Source organism: Oncorhynchus mykiss, unplaced genomic scaffold (assembly GCF_013265735.2).
Source record: "Oncorhynchus mykiss isolate Arlee unplaced genomic scaffold, USDA_OmykA_1.1 un_scaffold_60, whole genome shotgun sequence".
In the NCBI taxonomy this organism is placed as follows: domain Eukaryota; kingdom Metazoa; phylum Chordata; class Actinopteri; order Salmoniformes; family Salmonidae; genus Oncorhynchus; species Oncorhynchus mykiss.
The window spans coordinates 1,627,659-1,642,658 of NW_023493657.1; positions in this window are offsets into that span (position 1 = coordinate 1,627,659).

Here is a 15,000-nt window from a genome sequence, read left to right on the forward strand (position 1 = left end):
GGGACGGGCACCTTCATTGGACAAGAACCATGGTCATTGGATGAACCAAACCCACAAGGTGATAGCTGGGATAGAGCACCTGCCCAGGACAAGGCTCAATATCCTCCCACCACCAAGCTGGGCAACGTGGATCAAAAGTTAGGACACATCGGGCGCCGAAGGGTCTGGTCAAACCACTAAATCGGTCGCCGGCGGGAAAATGTCCAAAGTACCATGGTTCTGAGGGTCTGACTTCCCTCAAAACTGTCCGTTACTCATTTTCTATTCGGACTGAGCAGTTTGACACCACCCCCGTCTCTCTAGGACATGGAAGTCCTGTTGCCAAAAACCAGGTTTCTGAAATCGCGCCGGTACCTGTCTGGTCGACCCGCCACTGAGTGTGTAATCCAAAACAGGCCAAATATCGATGAAGCCCTGAACCTCACAGGGCTTCTGTGCGCCCCACCATCGGGGGTCAAATTCAACAAAAACGTGATAAATCAAAAAGTACACATCCGATCTTGATGGGGTTTTTTTTGCACGAAAGTGCATAAATAGACGAGCATTTACATTCAATTAAAAACGTTTTTGTATAAAACATTTTAATAGGAAATCGTGTTTCAAGTTTTGGGAAAAAAGTGAATGTCACAGGATGCATAGGTTCCTGTGGATGCGAATTTTTTTTTACATTATGTAATTGTTGCCCATCACGAGAGAGGGTATGAGACGAAATTTGGGACCTCTAGCCCTTCGGGAAGTATTTTTAATCATTTTTTGAAAATTACAGAAATTGGTCGAAAAAATGACAGAGTCCCACTTTTCACAGCCGTGCACCTGGTGATTGAAAACGTGCATCTGGTAACCCAAAAATGCGGTTCTCAATGCGCTTGCCGGTGTTACAGATATACATGTCCGATAATGATGCACCCTACTACGGACCTTTTTCAATGGGGGTCGGCCTGAATTATTTATGGAAGGTATGATTACTTTTTTTTTCTCCGTGCAACTGGTGATTGAAAACGTGCACCTGGTCACCCAAAACACGGTTCTCTATGCGGTTAGCGGTGTTCCCGAGATTCATGTCCGATAATGATGCACCCTACTACGGACCTTTTCAATGGGGGCCGGTCCGAATTATTTATGGAAGGTATGATTTTTTTTTTCTCTCTCCGTGCAACTGGTGATTGAAAACGTGCATCTGGTAACCCAAAACACGGTTCTCTATGCGGTTAGCGGTGTTCCCGAGATTCATGTCCGATAATGATGCACCCTACTACGGACCTTTTCAATGGGGGCCGGTCCGAATTATTTATGGAAGGTATGATTTTTTTTTTTTTTCAACACTTTTCCCCTCTTTTTCTCTCTCTGCCGGGGCCGGCCCTGGGTGCTTTATGGACGGTTTAAAACATGACTATGGATGCAAATGCTCATTTTCCTCCGTGCACCTGGTGATTGAAAACGTGCATCTGGTAACCCAAAAATTATAAAAGGGTTTTAAATACTTTTACCCGTCATTCTATTGATATAGCCCGCTAGGGGAGTGCCCCACTACGGCCCTCTCTCTGTCAGGGCCGTCCTTGGGTGCTTTTTACACACTTTAAGAAATCACGATGGATGCAGATTGCTATTAATCCTCCGTGCAACTGGTGATTGAAAACGTGCATCTGGTAACCCAAAATTTCAAATATGGTTCAAAATGAATTTAAAGGCACCCCTCTCATTGTTGCCCGCTATGGGAGCACCCCACTAAGGCCCTGTCTCGGTCGGGCCCGTCCTGAGTGCTTTATAGACACTTTAAGAAATCGCGATGGATGCAGATTGCTATTAATCCTCCGTGCAACTGGTGATTGAAAATGTGCAACTGGTGATTGAAAACGTGCACCTGGTCACCCAAAACACGGTTCTCTATGCGGTTAGCGGTGTTCCATCTATTCATGTCCGCTTATGGCGCACCCTACTACGGACCTTTAGCAATGGGGGCCGGCCCGAATTATTTATGGAAGGTCTGATGATGATTTTTTTTTTTTTTTCACCATCTCTTTCTCTCTCTGCCGGGGCCGGCCAAGAGTGCTTTATGGACGGTTTAAAACATGACTATGGATGCAAATGCTCATTTTCCTCCGTGCACCTGGTGATTGAAAACGTGCATCTGGTAACCCAAAAATTATAAAAGGGTTTTAAATACTTTTACCCGTCATTCTATTGATATAGCCCGCTAGGGGAGTGCCCCACTACGGCCCTCTCTCTGTCAGGGCCGTCCTTGGGTGCTTTTTACACACTTTAAGAAATCACGATGGATGCAGATTGCTATTAATCCTCCGTGCAACTGGTGATTGAAAACGTGCATCTGGTAACCCAAAATTTCAAATATGGTTCAAAATGAATTTAAAGGCACCCCTCTCATTGTTGCCCGCTATGGGAGCACCCCACTAAGGCCCTGTCTCGGTCGGGCCCGTCCTGAGTGCTTTATAGACACTTTAAGAAATCGCGATGGATGCAGATTGCTATTAATCCTCCGTGCAACTGGTGATTGAAAATGTGCAACTGGTGATTGAAAACGTGCACCTGGTCACCCAAAACACGGTTCTCTATGCGGTTAGCGGTGTTCCATCTATTCATGTCCGCTTATGGCGCACCCTACTACGGACCTTTAGCAATGGGGGCCGGCCCGAATTATTTATGGAAGGTCTGATGATGATTTTTTTTTTTTTTCACCATCTCTTTCTCTCTCTGCCGGGGCCGGCCAAGAGTGCTTTATGGACGGTTTAAAACATGACTATGGATGCAAATGCTCATTTTCCTCCGTGCACCTGGTGATTGAAAACGTGCATCTGGTAACCCAAAAATTATAAAAGGGTTTTAAATACTTTTACCCGTCATTCTATTGATATAGCCCGCTAGGGGAGTGCCCCACTACGGCCCTCTCTCTGTCAGGGCCGTCCTTGGGTGCTTTTTACACACTTTAAGAAATCACGATGGATGCAGATTGCTATTAATCCTCCGTGCAACTGGTGATTGAAAACGTGCATCTGGTAACCCAAAATTTCAAATATGGTTCAAAATGAATTTAAAGGCACCCCTCTCATTGTTGCCCGCTATGGGAGCACCCCACTAAGGCCCTGTCTCGGTCGGGCCCGTCCTGAGTGCTTTATAGACACTTTAAGAAATCGCGATGGATGCAGATTGCTATTAATCCTCCGTGCAACTGGTGATTGAAAATGTGCAACTGGTGATTGAAAACGTGCACCTGGTCACCCAAAACACGGTTCTCTATGCGGTTAGCGGTGTTCCATCTATTCATGTCCGCTTATGGCGCACCCTACTACGGACCTTTAGCAATGGGGGCCGGCCCGAATTATTTATGGAAGGTCTGATGATGATTTTTTTTTTTTTTTCACCATCTCTTTCTCTCTCTGCCGGGGCCGGCCAAGAGTGCTTTATGGACGGTTTAAAACATGACTATGGATGCAAATGCTCATTTTCCTCCGTGCACCTGGTGATTGAAAACGTGCATCTGGTAACCCAAAAATTATAAAAGGGTTTTAAATACTTTTACCCGTCATTCTATTGATATAGCCCGCTAGGGGAGTGCCCCACTACGGCCCTCTCTCTGTCAGGGCCGTCCTTGGGTGCTTTTTACACACTTTAAGAAATCACGATGGATGCAGATTGCTATTAATCCTCCGTGCAACTGGTGATTGAAAACGTGCATCTGGTAACCCAAAATTTCAAATATGGTTCAAAATGAATTTAAAGGCACCCCTCTCATTGTTGCCCGCTATGGGAGCACCCCACTAAGGCCCTGTCTCGGTCGGGCCCGTCCTGAGTGCTTTATAGACACTTTAAGAAATCGCGATGGATGCAGATTGCTATTAATCCTCCGTGCAACTGGTGATTGAAAATGTGCAACTGGTGATTGAAAACGTGCACCTGGTCACCCAAAACACGGTTCTCTATGCGGTTAGCGGTGTTCCATCTATTCATGTCCGCTTATGGCGCACCCTACTACGGACCTTTAGCAATGGGGGCCGGCCCGAATTATTTATGGAAGGTCTGATGATGATTTTTTTTTTTTTTCACCATCTCTTTCTCTCTCTGCCGGGGCCGGCCAAGAGTGCTTTATGGACGGTTTAAAACATGACTATGGATGCAAATGCTCATTTTCCTCCGTGCACCTGGTGATTGAAAACGTGCATCTGGTAACCCAAAAATTATAAAAGGGTTTTAAATACTTTTACCCGTCATTCTATTGATATAGCCCGCTAGGGGAGTGCCCCACTACGGCCCTCTCTCTGTCAGGGCCGTCCTTGGGTGCTTTTTACACACTTTAAGAAATCACGATGGATGCAGATTGCTATTAATCCTCCGTGCAACTGGTGATTGAAAACGTGCATCTGGTAACCCAAAATTTCAAATATGGTTCAAAATGAATTTAAAGGCACCCCTCTCATTGTTGCCCGCTATGGGAGCACCCCACTAAGGCCCTGTCTCGGTCGGGCCCGTCCTGAGTGCTTTATAGACACTTTAAGAAATCGCGATGGATGCAGATTGCTATTAATCCTCCGTGCAACTGGTGATTGAAAATGTGCAACTGGTGATTGAAAACGTGCACCTGGTCACCCAAAACACGGTTCTCTATGCGGTTAGCGGTGTTCCATCTATTCATGTCCGCTTATGGCGCACCCTACTACGGACCTTTAGCAATGGGGGCCGGCCCGAATTATTTATGGAAGGTCTGATGATGATTTTTTTTTTTTTTCACCATCTCTTTCTCTCTCTGCCGGGGCCGGCCAAGAGTGCTTTATGGACGGTTTAAAACATGACTATGGATGCAAATGCTCATTTTCCTCCGTGCACCTGGTGATTGAAAACGTGCATCTGGTAACCCAAAAATTATAAAAGGGTTTTAAATACTTTTACCCGTCATTCTATTGATATAGCCCGCTAGGGGAGTGCCCCACTACGGCCCTCTCTCTGTCAGGGCCGTCCTTGGGTGCTTTTTACACACTTTAAGAAATCACGATGGATGCAGATTGCTATTAATCCTCCGTGCAACTGGTGATTGAAAACGTGCATCTGGTAACCCAAAATTTCAAATATGGTTCAAAATGAATTTAAAGGCACCCCTCTCATTGTTGCCCGCTATGGGAGCACCCCACTAAGGCCCTGTCTCGGTCGGGCCCGTCCTGAGTGCTTTATAGACACTTTAAGAAATCGCGATGGATGCAGATTGCTATTAATCCTCCGTGCAACTGGTGATTGAAAATGTGCAACTGGTGATTGAAAACGTGCACCTGGTCACCCAAAACACGGTTCTCTATGCGGTTAGCGGTGTTCCATCTATTCATGTCCGCTTATGGCGCACCCTACTACGGACCTTTAGCAATGGGGGCCGGCCCGAATTATTTATGGAAGGTCTGATGATGATTTTTTTTTTTTTTCACCATCTCTTTCTCTCTCTGCCGGGGCCGGCCAAGAGTGCTTTATGGACGGTTTAAAACATGACTATGGATGCAAATGCTCATTTTCCTCCGTGCACCTGGTGATTGAAAACGTGCATCTGGTAACCCAAAAATTATAAAAGGGTTTTAAATACTTTTACCCGTCATTCTATTGATATAGCCCGCTAGGGGAGTGCCCCACTACGGCCCTCTCTCTGTCAGGGCCGTCCTTGGGTGCTTTTTACACACTTTAAGAAATCACGATGGATGCAGATTGCTATTAATCCTCCGTGCAACTGGTGATTGAAAACGTGCATCTGGTAACCCAAAATTTCAAATATGGTTCAAAATGAATTTAAAGGCACCCCTCTCATTGTTGCCCGCTATGGGAGCACCCCACTAAGGCCCTGTCTCGGTCGGGCCCGTCCTGAGTGCTTTATAGACACTTTAAGAAATCGCGATGGATGCAGATTGCTATTAATCCTCCGTGCAACTGGTGATTGAAAATGTGCAACTGGTGATTGAAAACGTGCACCTGGTCACCCAAAACACGGTTCTCTATGCGGTTAGCGGTGTTCCATCTATTCATGTCCGCTTATGGCGCACCCTACTACGGACCTTTAGCAATGGGGGCCGGCCCGAATTATTTATGGAAGGTCTGATGATGATTTTTTTTTTTTTTCACCATCTCTTTCTCTCTCTGCCGGGGCCGGCCAAGAGTGCTTTATGGACGGTTTAAAACATGACTATGGATGCAAATGCTCATTTTCCTCCGTGCACCTGGTGATTGAAAACGTGCATCTGGTAACCCAAAAATTATAAAAGGGTTTTAAATACTTTTACCCGTCATTCTATTGATATAGCCCGCTAGGGGAGTGCCCCACTACGGCCCTCTCTCTGTCAGGGCCGTCCTTGGGTGCTTTTTACACACTTTAAGAAATCACGATGGATGCAGATTGCTATTAATCCTCCGTGCAACTGGTGATTGAAAACGTGCATCTGGTAACCCAAAATTTCAAATATGGTTCAAAATGAATTTAAAGGCACCCCTCTCATTGTTGCCCGCTATGGGAGCACCCCACTAAGGCCCTGTCTCGGTCGGGCCCGTCCTGAGTGCTTTATAGACACTTTAAGAAATCGCGATGGATGCAGATTGCTATTAATCCTCCGTGCAACTGGTGATTGAAAATGTGCAACTGGTGATTGAAAACGTGCACCTGGTCACCCAAAACACGGTTCTCTATGCGGTTAGCGGTGTTCCATCTATTCATGTCCGCTTATGGCGCACCCTACTACGGACCTTTAGCAATGGGGGCCGGCCCGAATTATTTATGGAAGGTCTGATGATGATTTTTTTTTTTTTTTCACCATCTCTTTCTCTCTCTGCCGGGGCCGGCCAAGAGTGCTTTATGGACGGTTTAAAACATGACTATGGATGCAAATGCTCATTTTCCTCCGTGCACCTGGTGATTGAAAACGTGCATCTGGTAACCCAAAAATTATAAAAGGGTTTTAAATACTTTTACCCGTCATTCTATTGATATAGCCCGCTAGGGGAGTGCCCCACTACGGCCCTCTCTCTGTCAGGGCCGTCCTTGGGTGCTTTTTACACACTTTAAGAAATCACGATGGATGCAGATTGCTATTAATCCTCCGTGCAACTGGTGATTGAAAACGTGCATCTGGTAACCCAAAATTTCAAATATGGTTCAAAATGAATTTAAAGGCACCCCTCTCATTGTTGCCCGCTATGGGAGCACCCCACTAAGGCCCTGTCTCGGTCGGGCCCGTCCTGAGTGCTTTATAGACACTTTAAGAAATCGCGATGGATGCAGATTGCTATTAATCCTCCGTGCAACTGGTGATTGAAAATGTGCAACTGGTGATTGAAAACGTGCACCTGGTCACCCAAAACACGGTTCTCTATGCGGTTAGCGGTGTTCCATCTATTCATGTCCGCTTATGGCGCACCCTACTACGGACCTTTAGCAATGGGGGCCGGCCCGAATTATTTATGGAAGGTCTGATGATGATTTTTTTTTTTTTTTCACCATCTCTTTCTCTCTCTGCCGGGGCCGGCCAAGAGTGCTTTATGGACGGTTTAAAACATGACTATGGATGCAAATGCTCATTTTCCTCCGTGCACCTGGTGATTGAAAACGTGCATCTGGTAACCCAAAAATTATAAAAGGGTTTTAAATACTTTTACCCGTCATTCTATTGATATAGCCCGCTAGGGGAGTGCCCCACTACGGCCCTCTCTCTGTCAGGGCCGTCCTTGGGTGCTTTTTACACACTTTAAGAAATCACGATGGATGCAGATTGCTATTAATCCTCCGTGCAACTGGTGATTGAAAACGTGCATCTGGTAACCCAAAATTTCAAATATGGTTCAAAATGAATTTAAAGGCACCCCTCTCATTGTTGCCCGCTATGGGAGCACCCCACTAAGGCCCTGTCTCGGTCGGGCCCGTCCTGAGTGCTTTATAGACACTTTAAGAAATCGCGATGGATGCAGATTGCTATTAATCCTCCGTGCAACTGGTGATTGAAAATGTGCAACTGGTGATTGAAAACGTGCACCTGGTCACCCAAAACACGGTTCTCTATGCGGTTAGCGGTGTTCCATCTATTCATGTCCGCTTATGGCGCACCCTACTACGGACCTTTAGCAATGGGGGCCGGCCCGAATTATTTATGGAAGGTCTGATGATGATTTTTTTTTTTTTTTCACCATCTCTTTCTCTCTCTGCCGGGGCCGGCCAAGAGTGCTTTATGGACGGTTTAAAACATGACTATGGATGCAAATGCTCATTTTCCTCCGTGCACCTGGTGATTGAAAACGTGCATCTGGTAACCCAAAAATTATAAAAGGGTTTTAAATACTTTTACCCGTCATTCTATTGATATAGCCCGCTAGGGGAGTGCCCCACTACGGCCCTCTCTCTGTCAGGGCCGTCCTTGGGTGCTTTTTACACACTTTAAGAAATCACGATGGATGCAGATTGCTATTAATCCTCCGTGCAACTGGTGATTGAAAACGTGCATCTGGTAACCCAAAATTTCAAATATGGTTCAAAATGAATTTAAAGGCACCCCTCTCATTGTTGCCCGCTATGGGAGCACCCCACTAAGGCCCTGTCTCGGTCGGGCCCGTCCTGAGTGCTTTATAGACACTTTAAGAAATCGCGATGGATGCAGATTGCTATTAATCCTCCGTGCAACTGGTGATTGAAAATGTGCAACTGGTGATTGAAAACGTGCACCTGGTCACCCAAAACACGGTTCTCTATGCGGTTAGCGGTGTTCCATCTATTCATGTCCGCTTATGGCGCACCCTACTACGGACCTTTAGCAATGGGGGCCGGCCCGAATTATTTATGGAAGGTCTGATGATGATTTTTTTTTTTTTTCACCATCTCTTTCTCTCTCTGCCGGGGCCGGCCAAGAGTGCTTTATGGACGGTTTAAAACATGACTATGGATGCAAATGCTCATTTTCCTCCGTGCACCTGGTGATTGAAAACGTGCATCTGGTAACCCAAAAATTATAAAAGGGTTTTAAATACTTTTACCCGTCATTCTATTGATATAGCCCGCTAGGGGAGTGCCCCACTACGGCCCTCTCTCTGTCAGGGCCGTCCTTGGGTGCTTTTTACACACTTTAAGAAATCACGATGGATGCAGATTGCTATTAATCCTCCGTGCAACTGGTGATTGAAAACGTGCATCTGGTAACCCAAAATTTCAAATATGGTTCAAAATGAATTTAAAGGCACCCCTCTCATTGTTGCCCGCTATGGGAGCACCCCACTAAGGCCCTGTCTCGGTCGGGCCCGTCCTGAGTGCTTTATAGACACTTTAAGAAATCGCGATGGATGCAGATTGCTATTAATCCTCCGTGCAACTGGTGATTGAAAATGTGCAACTGGTGATTGAAAACGTGCACCTGGTCACCCAAAACACGGTTCTCTATGCGGTTAGCGGTGTTCCATCTATTCATGTCCGCTTATGGCGCACCCTACTACGGACCTTTAGCAATGGGGGCCGGCCCGAATTATTTATGGAAGGTCTGATGATGATTTTTTTTTTTTTTCACCATCTCTTTCTCTCTCTGCCGGGGCCGGCCAAGAGTGCTTTATGGACGGTTTAAAACATGACTATGGATGCAAATGCTCATTTTCCTCCGTGCACCTGGTGATTGAAAACGTGCATCTGGTAACCCAAAAATTATAAAAGGGTTTTAAATACTTTTACCCGTCATTCTATTGATATAGCCCGCTAGGGGAGTGCCCCACTACGGCCCTCTCTCTGTCAGGGCCGTCCTTGGGTGCTTTTTACACACTTTAAGAAATCACGATGGATGCAGATTGCTATTAATCCTCCGTGCAACTGGTGATTGAAAACGTGCATCTGGTAACCCAAAATTTCAAATATGGTTCAAAATGAATTTAAAGGCACCCCTCTCATTGTTGCCCGCTATGGGAGCACCCCACTAAGGCCCTGTCTCGGTCGGGCCCGTCCTGAGTGCTTTATAGACACTTTAAGAAATCGCGATGGATGCAGATTGCTATTAATCCTCCGTGCAACTGGTGATTGAAAATGTGCAACTGGTGATTGAAAACGTGCACCTGGTCACCCAAAACACGGTTCTCTATGCGGTTAGCGGTGTTCCATCTATTCATGTCCGCTTATGGCGCACCCTACTACGGACCTTTAGCAATGGGGGCCGGCCCGAATTATTTATGGAAGGTCTGATGATGATTTTTTTTTTTTTTCACCATCTCTTTCTCTCTCTGCCGGGGCCGGCCAAGAGTGCTTTATGGACGGTTTAAAACATGACTATGGATGCAAATGCTCATTTTCCTCCGTGCACCTGGTGATTGAAAACGTGCATCTGGTAACCCAAAAATTATAAAAGGGTTTTAAATACTTTTACCCGTCATTCTATTGATATAGCCCGCTAGGGGAGTGCCCCACTACGGCCCTCTCTCTGTCAGGGCCGTCCTTGGGTGCTTTTTACACACTTTAAGAAATCACGATGGATGCAGATTGCTATTAATCCTCCGTGCAACTGGTGATTGAAAACGTGCATCTGGTAACCCAAAATTTCAAATATGGTTCAAAATGAATTTAAAGGCACCCCTCTCATTGTTGCCCGCTATGGGAGCACCCCACTAAGGCCCTGTCTCGGTCGGGCCCGTCCTGAGTGCTTTATAGACACTTTAAGAAATCGCGATGGATGCAGATTGCTATTAATCCTCCGTGCAACTGGTGATTGAAAATGTGCAACTGGTGATTGAAAACGTGCACCTGGTCACCCAAAACACGGTTCTCTATGCGGTTAGCGGTGTTCCATCTATTCATGTCCGCTTATGGCGCACCCTACTACGGACCTTTAGCAATGGGGGCCGGCCCGAATTATTTATGGAAGGTCTGATGATGATTTTTTTTTTTTTTCACCATCTCTTTCTCTCTCTGCCGGGGCCGGCCAAGAGTGCTTTATGGACGGTTTAAAACATGACTATGGATGCAAATGCTCATTTTCCTCCGTGCACCTGGTGATTGAAAACGTGCATCTGGTAACCCAAAAATTATAAAAGGGTTTTAAATACTTTTACCCGTCATTCTATTGATATAGCCCGCTAGGGGAGTGCCCCACTACGGCCCTCTCTCTGTCAGGGCCGTCCTTGGGTGCTTTTTACACACTTTAAGAAATCACGATGGATGCAGATTGCTATTAATCCTCCGTGCAACTGGTGATTGAAAACGTGCATCTGGTAACCCAAAATTTCAAATATGGTTCAAAATGAATTTAAAGGCACCCCTCTCATTGTTGCCCGCTATGGGAGCACCCCACTAAGGCCCTGTCTCGGTCGGGCCCGTCCTGAGTGCTTTATAGACACTTTAAGAAATCGCGATGGATGCAGATTGCTATTAATCCTCCGTGCAACTGGTGATTGAAAATGTGCAACTGGTGATTGAAAACGTGCACCTGGTCACCCAAAACACGGTTCTCTATGCGGTTAGCGGTGTTCCATCTATTCATGTCCGCTTATGGCGCACCCTACTACGGACCTTTAGCAATGGGGGCCGGCCCGAATTATTTATGGAAGGTCTGATGATGATTTTTTTTTTTTTCACCATCTCTTTCTCTCTCTGCCGGGGCCGGCCAAGAGTGCTTTATGGACGGTTTAAAACATGACTATGGATGCAAATGCTCATTTTCCTCCGTGCACCTGGTGATTGAAAACGTGCATCTGGTAACCCAAAAATTATAAAAGGGTTTTAAATACTTTTACCCGTCATTCTATTGATATAGCCCGCTAGGGGAGTGCCCCACTACGGCCCTCTCTCTGTCAGGGCCGTCCTTGGGTGCTTTTTACACACTTTAAGAAATCACGATGGATGCAGATTGCTATTAATCCTCCGTGCAACTGGTGATTGAAAACGTGCATCTGGTAACCCAAAATTTCAAATATGGTTCAAAATGAATTTAAAGGCACCCCTCTCATTGTTGCCCGCTATGGGAGCACCCCACTAAGGCCCTGTCTCGGTCGGGCCCGTCCTGAGTGCTTTATAGACACTTTAAGAAATCGCGATGGATGCAGATTGCTATTAATCCTCCGTGCAACTGGTGATTGAAAATGTGCAACTGGTGATTGAAAACGTGCACCTGGTCACCCAAAACACGGTTCTCTATGCGGTTAGCGGTGTTCCATCTATTCATGTCCGCTTATGGCGCACCCTACTACGGACCTTTAGCAATGGGGGCCGGCCCGAATTATTTATGGAAGGTCTGATGATGATTTTTTTTTTTTTTTCACCATCTCTTTCTCTCTCTGCCGGGGCCGGCCAAGAGTGCTTTATGGACGGTTTAAAACATGACTATGGATGCAAATGCTCATTTTCCTCCGTGCACCTGGTGATTGAAAACGTGCATCTGGTAACCCAAAAATTATAAAAGGGTTTTAAATACTTTTACCCGTCATTCTATTGATATAGCCCGCTAGGGGAGTGCCCCACTACGGCCCTCTCTCTGTCAGGGCCGTCCTTGGGTGCTTTTTACACACTTTAAGAAATCACGATGGATGCAGATTGCTATTAATCCTCCGTGCAACTGGTGATTGAAAACGTGCATCTGGTAACCCAAAATTTCAAATATGGTTCAAAATGAATTTAAAGGCACCCCTCTCATTGTTGCCCGCTATGGGAGCACCCCACTAAGGCCCTGTCTCGGTCGGGCCCGTCCTGAGTGCTTTATAGACACTTTAAGAAATCGCGATGGATGCAGATTGCTATTAATCCTCCGTGCAACTGGTGATTGAAAATGTGCAACTGGTGATTGAAAACGTGCACCTGGTCACCCAAAACACGGTTCTCTATGCGGTTAGCGGTGTTCCATCTATTCATGTCCGCTTATGGCGCACCCTACTACGGACCTTTAGCAATGGGGGCCGGCCCGAATTATTTATGGAAGGTCTGATGATGATTTTTTTTTTTTTTCACCATCTCTTTCTCTCTCTGCCGGGGCCGGCCAAGAGTGCTTTATGGACGGTTTAAAACATGACTATGGATGCAAATGCTCATTTTCCTCCGTGCACCTGGTGATTGAAAACGTGCATCTGGTAACCCAAAAATTATAAAAGGGTTTTAAATACTTTTACCCGTCATTCTATTGATATAGCCCGCTAGGGGAGTGCCCCACTACGGCCCTCTCTCTGTCAGGGCCGTCCTTGGGTGCTTTTTACACACTTTAAGAAATCACGATGGATGCAGATTGCTATTAATCCTCCGTGCAACTGGTGATTGAAAACGTGCATCTGGTAACCCAAAATTTCAAATATGGTTCAAAATGAATTTAAAGGCACCCCTCTCATTGTTGCCCGCTATGGGAGCACCCCACTAAGGCCCTGTCTCGGTCGGGCCCGTCCTGAGTGCTTTATAGACACTTTAAGAAATCGCGATGGATGCAGATTGCTATTAATCCTCCGTGCAACTGGTGATTGAAAATGTGCAACTGGTGATTGAAAACGTGCACCTGGTCACCCAAAACACGGTTCTCTATGCGGTTAGCGGTGTTCCATCTATTCATGTCCGCTTATGGCGCACCCTACTACGGACCTTTAGCAATGGGGGCCGGCCCGAATTATTTATGGAAGGTCTGATGATGATTTTTTTTTTTTTTCACCATCTCTTTCTCTCTCTGCCGGGGCCGGCCAAGAGTGCTTTATGGACGGTTTAAAACATGACTATGGATGCAAATGCTCATTTTCCTCCGTGCACCTGGTGATTGAAAACGTGCATCTGGTAACCCAAAAATTATAAAAGGGTTTTAAATACTTTTACCCGTCATTCTATTGATATAGCCCGCTAGGGGAGTGCCCCACTACGGCCCTCTCTCTGTCAGGGCCGTCCTTGGGTGCTTTTTACACACTTTAAGAAATCACGATGGATGCAGATTGCTATTAATCCTCCGTGCAACTGGTGATTGAAAACGTGCATCTGGTAACCCAAAATTTCAAATATGGTTCAAAATGAATTTAAAGGCACCCCTCTCATTGTTGCCCGCTATGGGAGCACCCCACTAAGGCCCTGTCTCGGTCGGGCCCGTCCTGAGTGCTTTATAGACACTTTAAGAAATCGCGATGGATGCAGATTGCTATTAATCCTCCGTGCAACTGGTGATTGAAAATGTGCAACTGGTGATTGAAAACGTGCACCTGGTCACCCAAAACACGGTTCTCTATGCGGTTAGCGGTGTTCCATCTATTCATGTCCGCTTATGGCGCACCCTACTACGGACCTTTAGCAATGGGGGCCGGCCCGAATTATTTATGGAAGGTCTGATGATGATTTTTTTTTTTTTCACCATCTCTTTCTCTCTCTGCCGGGGCCGGCCAAGAGTGCTTTATGGACGGTTTAAAACATGACTATGGATGCAAATGCTCATTTTCCTCCGTGCACCTGGTGATTGAAAACGTGCATCTGGTAACCCAAAAATTATAAAAGGGTTTTAAATACTTTTACCCGTCATTCTATTGATATAGCCCGCTAGGGGAGTGCCCCACTACGGCCCTCTCTCTGTCAGGGCCGTCCTTGGGTGCTTTTTACACACTTTAAGAAATCACGATGGATGCAGATTGCTATTAATCCTCCGTGCAACTGGTGATTGAAAACGTGCATCTGGTAACCCAAAAATTATAAAACGGTTTTAAATACTTTTACCGGTCATTCTATTGATATAGCCCGCTATGGGAGCACCCCACTAAGGCCCTGTCTCGGTCGGGGCCGTCCTTCAGTGCTTTATATACAGTTTCATATATTACGATGGATGCAGATTGTGATTGTTTTCCAAAAGACCCGTGTGCATCTGGTAACCCAAAAATTATAAAACTGTTTTAAATCATTTTACCGGTCATTCTATTGATATAGCCCGCTAGGGGAGTACCCTACTACGGCCCTCTCTCGGTCAGGCCCGTCCTTAGGTGCTTTATATACAGTTTAAGATATTACGATGGATGCAGATTGTGATTGTTTTCCAAAAGACCCGTGTGCATCTGGTAACCCAAAAATTAAAA